Consider the following 9149-nt stretch of genomic DNA (forward strand, 5'->3'; position numbering starts at 1 on the left):
TTGCGCCGAGTGTATTTTGGTCTTCAAAATGAAACGTTATGTATGTTAGTGGGGGTATAAGAACGTTGGTGTCAGTTCTAAGATAAGTTTATTGGTCGTGTAAGGTTGGGATGAAGGTTGGGATGTGGGCAGTTGGGTTTCGACCTGGGGCTCTTTAGGTGGTGCTTCTATGGGGGTTGGTAGCTCTTGGGTTTTGTGAACAGGTACATGTTTGTTTAGGGGTATTTTGGTCATCCAAAATACATACCACAATTGTTTCAAGTTTTCCTTTTATATAGTAGTATGATAGTATGATATGATATGATATGATATGATTAGTTTGTAAAGAAACAAAATTATGAGAGATGATAATTGGTGATGGAGAAAGGTGCTTCGGATTGTCATTGCTTTGGTTTGCTATGAGAGAGAATGAGAGGTTAAACTGTTGCGAATAACAAAGTACATTCACTCCAACTATATTAATATGGATATATATTGAGCATCTAAGTAGCTATATAATGTTTGTACCTTTGCATTTCTAGGGAAATAAAGTTTGATGAGTATGGTTTGTCTAGGAGAAGAGAACGAATAGAGATGGATGAGGTATATTTTTCAAACTAAAAGGCATATTATCTTTCAAGCTAGTCATGGATGAGATGGAGAGTAGAAGAGGGGTTTGGGGATCACAATACTTGAGAGTTCGTAATGTGTTTAACCTAATGCATCGACAACATAATAGTGCTTGAGAATAGAAGACAACAACTGTCACATCCACCCAGCCGGTATCCTATTTGGCATACCCAGGATGTGATCCACAGCCTGAAGATCCAGATGGAGAGGCCATGCCTCCCACATACACGATAACATAATCATGAACAATATAAACAATGTTTAAAGTAAGCAATAAACAGATCAAGTGAATAAGAAAAGATAATCAATCAGAGTGCGGAAGTTATCAAGTATTAATTACACATAAAGTAACCTAAAAGGGAAAGAGTGGTCAGGAATCACTCCTTTAATAATAGCGGAAAAGTGGTTAATCAAATTTAATTACAACCAGTCTCAAGAGTAAATCCATAAGAGTTAAAGACAATATATCCAAATGTTTAACAGTCATCCAGGAAAATGGGGCACTACGCAAAGGTTTCTTCTATCCTAATGATTGTTTCTTCATAAGTATGGATCAAGTGAACCCAGTGCGGCTGCTCCCTCACCATGTTGGGGCTAACCCTGGTATGAACCATAATCCTCCTCGGCACAATAATCCTGACTCTCATCGTAGCCATCACCCGAAGGGTAGTATGCGGGATCATAGCTCAGGTCGTAGAGTGCACCATCAGAGTCTTCTACACCTGCAGGATAATCTAACAAATTGCACGAAAGGAATGAGTTCAAAAGAACTCAGCAAGGCAAGTCGTTTCATAATACACAATTCATACGATACAAGTCACGAAATGATGCAAGATGATATGAGACAATGATGATATATGATTCTAACCCTAAGTATGCTAGTCTCTAAGGTAGACATGCTTTAAGCCATAGCACCATACTTCTTTAGGTCGTCTGTCACTCCCCCTCAATCATACAAGATATCTTGGGTCTGCCAGGGTAATTTGGTAAAGTCCTCATCAAAACCATGGTTGGGGATTAAGTCACCACTCTCTCACATCACCATTGGTATAAGTATTGGCGCATGTCACGGCGAAGCCTAGCCTAATGCAAATCATCTACTCAGTCGTATCATGTAAGATCCGGATACTTTCCCTATGACACTGACCAACTCGGTTCCGTATCCTTCACACTAGAGTCAGCGTATCCTATGGCACCGACCAACTCGGACTACGGACTCATCAACCCTATTGGTCATCCAAAAATGGTAAATGGGAAGCTCTCACGTCCTCTCACAGGTTGGTTACCGGTCTTGAGCTCTCGTGAGCCCAGGTCTATCCATTTGCAACCCTACCAATAAATGGCCCCTTTCGGGTATCCGCAATATGGTTTAAATCCTCTCACGGAGTGGTTACTGGTCTTGAGCACCCATCAACCATACTCTACCACGGGTCATTCGGTCTCAATACCCTTCCGATTCGGGTCTGATACAACAAGGATAATCCTAACCATACACCTAGACAATCCTATGTATGTCATCCAATAACCCGGGAAAGTGTCGATGGACACCTTCGGAGAATATCCCATACTATTCCCTCCGATGTCCAAGGACAGAAGTGTCGGAAGGACACTCCTCAATCCCAAGTCATACGTAGTCATTCACAAGTTCAATCTCATCATATCATATCATTTCAATAATTCATCATATAATTAAAGACATGTCATAACATGATTAATCATATACATAATCATAAAGGATAATTAAGCATGATATTCCAAATGACATATAACATTCAATTACTGATAAAATGCATATAATAGTCATGCATGGTTAAGGAGTACACATAGGAAATATATCCACTGAGTTCTCAAAGTATAAGCATGTTTACATAATCAATGTACTTGAGTTAACGACCGTCCTTACCTTAATCGAGTCGTAAATAAAATCAATGATCACCAAGAATAGTCCCAAAAGTCAGTGTTGGTACCCTAGACAACATACAAGTAACATCAGAGAAGAAAACAATCGAATCGGAGGTCAAACGAATCAATTCGGCCAAGTATAGGGATGTTACCATCTCTTGGTTGACTGGCTTGGTCGACTGTCAGTCGAGCCAGTCGAACAAGGCAGTCGACCAAGACTTGTTAACCATGGGCAGAATTGAAGACTTGATCCGAAACTGACCTTCCAGTGCTCCGATCGACACGAAATTTGGAGGGCGTGATTATCACAATATGAGGACACTACACACTAAATTTCATGACGATCCAACGGTCCAATTATAAATCCCCAAATCGAAGCCCTATGTTCTATATGATAAATATCAAGAATCGAATTGGAATTGATTGAAATTGTAAAGAATAATGGGAATCAATCAAGTGAATGTTAAGAATCAAGTTAGAATCATGATCTCGTTAATGAAACTCATGCGAGGAAAAGGAAAAGATGTAAGCAGAGAGAGGCTTGATAGAGAAGAAGAGATGAGTTTCAATAGGTTTTTAGTTGATATGGTTTGACCGTATAGAATGATTAAAAGCTTAGTTGAAGGACCAAGAGAGAAAGCTTGCTACCTAACACAATCTAAAAGATGAGAAACACGACGGCACAAGTTTAGAGGCCAGACAAAATCACGGTCATAAACATTTATGTCTACATGTGTTAATAAAGTGCAAAATCATGAATTATTTGGAGAGGGAGTGTGTATTTTTTTTATATTATTTTTTATATTATTTTTTTAAATTAAAAGCACAACAGTTTATAGGTTGTTAGTTTTGTTTGGTGAGAAGTATGTTGGATATAATTGGGGTTGGTGTTTTGCATAAAAGTTGTATGTGATTTCACTTTAAATGAGTTTTTCTTAGGGATGATTTATTTTCCATTTAATTAAGATTAGATAGTTCATGTGGCAGATTCCAAAGATCCAAATTAAATTCACATGAACAAAACCAAGTGATTTCTCTCTCTCTCTCTCTCTCTCTCTCTCTCTCTCTCTCTCTCTCTCTCCTTATTTTTTAGATTAGATAGTTCATGTGGCAGATTTCTAAATATCTAAATTATATTCACGTGAACAGAACCCAAGTTTATAGGGTGTTATGCTTTTTTTTAATGGAAGAAAAATCATATGAGAAAACAATAGAGTTATTCAAGTAGAGGAGATCTACCAGAATAGCTTAAGTACAATATGTGAGCTGATGAAAACCAGCATGATTCTTGAGGAAAACTACCAAACTTAATTTTTTCCATGTTACTAGCAACAAAAAGAAAAATAGAAACTAACCCAGTGGGCCAAGTTAATACTCTAAGGGGTTGTATGGTAATGATTTTGTGCCAAATTTCTCGATTCAGCATAGAATGCACTTTTTATGCTTTTGTCTTGAATTGGGCGAATTTGGCATAGAATATGTACTAAAATCTTGTATGGTTGGACATAGATGGGCACGATTCTCTAGCAAAATTGGCACAAAATCTTGTATTGTATGTACAAAATCAAGGTACAAAATGGACACTTTTTTCTAATAAATTGATTAAAAAATGTAAGTATAAAATAATTAAAATGGTTAATACACATTAGTTGATACACAATTGCTCATATAAAATTAGGTGAGATTATAATGTTTCAAGTGATTAGTGGGAGTCTCGCTGTTACTGCCAATTGATTTGCAATTACCTTCCTTTGCTCTTCCATTTGTTTTGTTTCATTTTGGGTGTTTTCAAGGGGAACATAAGGGTCCAATATGACTTCTTCAAGTATCCAATGTGGGTCTCCATACTCTTGAAACTTTTTGTCAGCAACTTGCTCATTGCGGATGTAGTTATAAATAGCACAACAAGCAATGACAATTCTAGCTTGAGTAATTAATGTAAACCTATGACGCATTTAGCCAAAATTGGAATTTGGAAACCTGCCCTTTTGGCACCCAAAACACCTTTCTATAACATTCCTTACTGAAGAGTGCTTGTGGTTAAAATGTCCAGCTGTTGTCCTTGGCCCTCGACCTCTCCCCCTGAAATAAGTTAGTCCCATTAGTTTAGATCCGATGAAGGGTTAAAAAGAATCGACGAAGTAGTTGTATTAAATTACCCTGGAGGATGTTGAGGAAAATTTAAACTGGGGTCTATAATCGCTTGTCTAAAAACTCTACAATCATTTGCAAAACTTTCCCAGCCAGAATAGACAAACGTGAATTTCATGTCAAAGGAACACACACACATGACATTCTGTGTGGTGATTCCTTTCCTTCCACGATATGGTATTTGTCTTTCATCTGTTACCACTACATGCACATGGGTGCTATCGATTGCACCAATACAATCCTAGTACAATGAACATTTTCAAACCCATTAATAGATGTTGATGAGAAGCATAAAATATAAATGTTTACTATTGTATTCCAATAATGAAAGCGTGTATCATACCTTGAAGTAAGGAAAGTGGTTTGGATTTGTGAGGATCTTTGTTGGAATTGCATCAAGGTTAGGAGGCTTTATGTTTTCTCTGCTTAATATCACAAAAGCATTTAACTCTCTCTTGAATACTCTTGTGATTGTCTCCGGCGAACGTTGGAAATCTTCCGCGACATCCCTTTATTTAAAGTTACAACCAAGTAAACACAAAAAGATGTCAAGTTTTTCATCAACATGAATGTACCTAGTATCATCTAACCACCCTCGATGTCGCATTTTAGACTTTAGGTTATAGAACAGGTGTCGTTCCATCTTGAATCTCTCATAGATGCGATCTACGTGTCCCTCTAAGAATTCTCTAACACGTTCCGGTCCAGTGATTTTTCTACCTCGTATTGGCTTAGGGACACGGGTCACTTGTGGTTTACCCATCAGCAACATCTCCAAACCCAAGATCTCCACGAAATTCTCTTCATCTGAATCCCTAGATGTATCCATATTTTGACTATACTCCCTGTAAATAATTAGGCGAACCCTATTCAAATAAAAAAGATAGATAACACCCATCTCTAATTTGTAACATTCCATACAATCCATACTTTGAGTTTTATAATCCATACCCTATTAAAAAACACACATAATGCGTACAATACAAACCCAAATTTTCATAATCCATAACCTATTAAAAGCACACATAATGCATACAATGCAAATTCAAAGTTTCATACTCCAAACCCTATTTAAAAGCAGACATATGCATACACTGCAAATCCAAAGTTTCAGAGTCCATACCCTATTTAAAGCAGACATATGCATACAATGCAATCCAAAGTAGGAGGGTCCATACCCTGTTTAAAAGCATATATAATCCATACAATCCATAACCCTATATATATATATATATATATATATATATATATATATATATATATATATATATACATACATACGGGTATGGACTCCAAGTTCCTTAAGCTTCTTTATATCTTTTAGGGAACCCGAAAGGGAAACCAAGCAAAGTAATAATATAGTTCTTGGCTTGTCATTTTCCTTTATTTTCTTAATTTCGTAAAGGAAGGATTTGAGGTGGCATGCCTACAGTAGTGCCTCTACCACCTCCTAGGCCCCTTTACATTTCATGCATGGGCATGTTTGCATTCCATAGTTTTCATATGTATATTCTTTATGTATAGTTTGAGATACTCTAGGCATGGCATTCCTTAGCTGCTTTCATAGTAAACAAACATTCTTAACAAATTAGAGGAAAAACTAGAATGGTGATAAATTATAAAAGATTAAATGATAACACCTATGAAGATGCTTACAAAATTCCTGATAGAGATTATCTCCTTAGTTGTGTTGTATTCAAGATTGTAAATTTTTTAGCAAATTTGATTGTAAATCAGGATTTCATCAGATAAAAATGCAAGAAAAATCCATAAAATGGACTGCTTTCACAACCACAGAGGGACATTATGAATATATATATAGACCAATTGCATATAATATCATCCTGAAAAACAAATATAAAAATATCATGCCAACACAAATTGTTCAAGTTTGAGTAGGGTCACTGGGGTGGCTGGACGGGTGGTTGGGTAGATGCAAGCATAGAATCGAGAAGGATCTACCTGACTTCGGGGAGAGGGGGGAAGATATCAACACTTTTCTAACTATTGGATCTGACTTGACATATAAGATTGTCTTGCCTAAGGTGGGGGGTATTCAAATTCATTATTGATAAGCATGCATTTATCATCATTTATTTGATTTAATTCCCCATAATTAAAATAGAGCTAATTGAGTATTTTCAGGAATAAGGTGATTTTGGTTATTACAGATAATGTGGAGCAAAGTTGGCATATTAGATATTGGAGGATTTTAATTAAAATAAAATCATGGGATTCAATCTTTCTACCCAAGAAATTATGAATAGGGGGATCCAACTTAATTAATGCAAAGAGAGCATGAATCTTAGCCAAATTGGAAACAGGTGGAGGTCCAAGGAACAAAATTGGTAATAAGATCTGAAAATCGTGTAAATAGACCCACCTTGAGTATTTTGGGCTTATATCTCTTGTTTGAACTTGGATTGTGGTGATTAAAGATACTATGGAATACAAGGAAAATATCTACAACTTTCTAGTGAGTTTTCTCAAATTTGAACAAATAAATGTCGAATTGATGGGTAAAGAGGACGAATTCATTGTGTGCAGGATAAAAGGAGATGCCGGCCACAAAGAATCGGAGAAGACGGTAAACACAGATCTTGGCTCTCATCTCTCTTTCATTGCTCAAGAAGAAGACCACAACCCTCTCTCAAAATTTCATCTTTATTAGTTTTATGATCTTTGTTATAATGAGTAGATAGTTCCTTTTCTTTGGGATGTAGATGAACCATTTCTTGTTTCATTAAGTTGATTGTTCTATGTCTTCTAGTTGATGCTTTAATTGAGTTTGAGTCTGGCCAAGGATGTTCTATAACTAAACAAACTAAGCGTGCCAAGCTTCGGCGAAGGACGATAATCTTGCAAAGATAGGACATATTTAGGAAAGACCATCATTTGTTTTGAAGTGGAAGTTATATCGGTTAGTGAAAAGCATTGAGGATTTGAAATCCCAAAGATCCTCACGTATTCATAGTTTTTGCGTTGATTAATAGTTTAAGTTCTTTGTGTTTTTCTTAAGTAGGATAAAAACAATTCAAATTTATTTTAAATTAGATTTTGTTGAATTCAATCTTAGTAACTTAGCCTTTTAGTTTCCTATAGTTTGACCTTGTACTTTCTGCTACCTAGATTAGTACAGGATTTTATATTTGATTGATCGGCGACACAATCAAATTTTGGCGCCGTTGCTGGGGAACCGAAGCACGGTTTCTAGGATTGATTTTTGTCAATTAGGCATAATTTTTATGAGTAATTTTAGTGTTTTATTTTCTAAAATTTTCTTTGGTTATTTAACTAATCTCTTTTTCTTCTGTTTTGTAGGTAACTGCAAGAGTAGCGATTTGATAATTAGTTTAGGTTATCATATTTTATTTTTTAGATATAATTGTATTTAGGATATTTCAATTGTAATATTTGCATTAGATTGGGTTGTTTAGGTTAATTTTTAAAAATCCCCTTCCCTCCGATCCCACATATGTAACTTTTGTTCGAAAGATCACGTGGATTGCACTTCAGGGTACATCCTAAACTCTCTCTTTTGTTGCAGTTATTTTCTTTTAATTTTATTTATTTAGTTATTTTTTTCTTTGTGTATGTATGGTCACCGATCCCTAAATCCTGAGTTGACCCCACTTGACTTAGAGTTAAAATAGACCTTGGCCAACCTTAGAAGGCAAAGAACCATGGCAAACAATGAGCCTCCAATGAGGCCCTTGAGTGAGCATTTCATTCCTACAACATATACTCCGGTTTCTTGTATTATGTTGCCTAACATAGAAGCGGCTCAATATGAGATCAAGTCTAGTGTGATTCAAATGCTACTGTCTTTTTATGGACTTGCCAATAAGGAGCCTTATAAGTGCACTTAGATAAGTTTATAGAGGTGTTCTCCATGGTTAAAATTCAAAACCTCTCAATTGATGCTTTAAGGTTACTTCTTTTCCATTCTCCCTTAAAGATAAAGCTAAGCATTGGCTTCATTCCTTAGACATTGTTAAAAACTCCACTTGGGCAAAATGCAACAGGAGTTCCTTAAAAGTTTTTCCCCATTGGCCGTACCAATAGCCTTAGGAAAGCGATAATGAGTTTTTCCCAACAAAAAGGAGAACAATTTCATGAAGCATGGGAAAGACTTAAAGAATTACTTAGGAAGTGCCCCCACCATGCTGTTCCTAAATGGCGATTGGTTCAATGCTTTTATGATGGTCTTAGAGATCGACATAGGCAAATGGTTGATTATTCTTGTGGTAGATTTCATGCATAAGAATGAGAATGAGGCATGAGAACTTTTTGAGACCCTTAGTGAAAACTCCATGCTTCAGCAGTTAGGACTGAGATTCCATCCACTGGGCAACCAAAGAGAAGCGATCTCTATAAGATCTATCCTACTGTTGAGATGAGCACTAAGGTTTACTTGCTATCAAAGAAATTGGACTATCTCTTGTCATTAAGACAACAAACCCCATATCCGTTTCCCACAAGTCTCT

At 36.3% G+C, this 9149-nt stretch overlaps 1 non-coding gene across 1 annotated transcript; it reads right to left on the minus strand.

The window, feature by feature from the left end:
• Positions 1 to 8725: 8725 nt before the first annotated feature.
• LOC149018738 (small nucleolar RNA R71) lies at positions 8726 to 8832 on the minus strand. The gene has a single exon (XR_016173225.1). It is a non-coding gene; the product is annotated as a small nucleolar RNA R71 (small nucleolar RNA).
• Positions 8833 to 9149: the final 317 nt, after the last annotated feature.

Source organism: Hakea prostrata, chromosome 4 (genome assembly GCF_041222555.1).
Source record: "Hakea prostrata isolate BN-2017 chromosome 4, UWA_Hpros_2, whole genome shotgun sequence".
Classification (NCBI taxonomy): Eukaryota; Viridiplantae; Streptophyta; class Magnoliopsida; order Proteales; family Proteaceae; genus Hakea; species Hakea prostrata.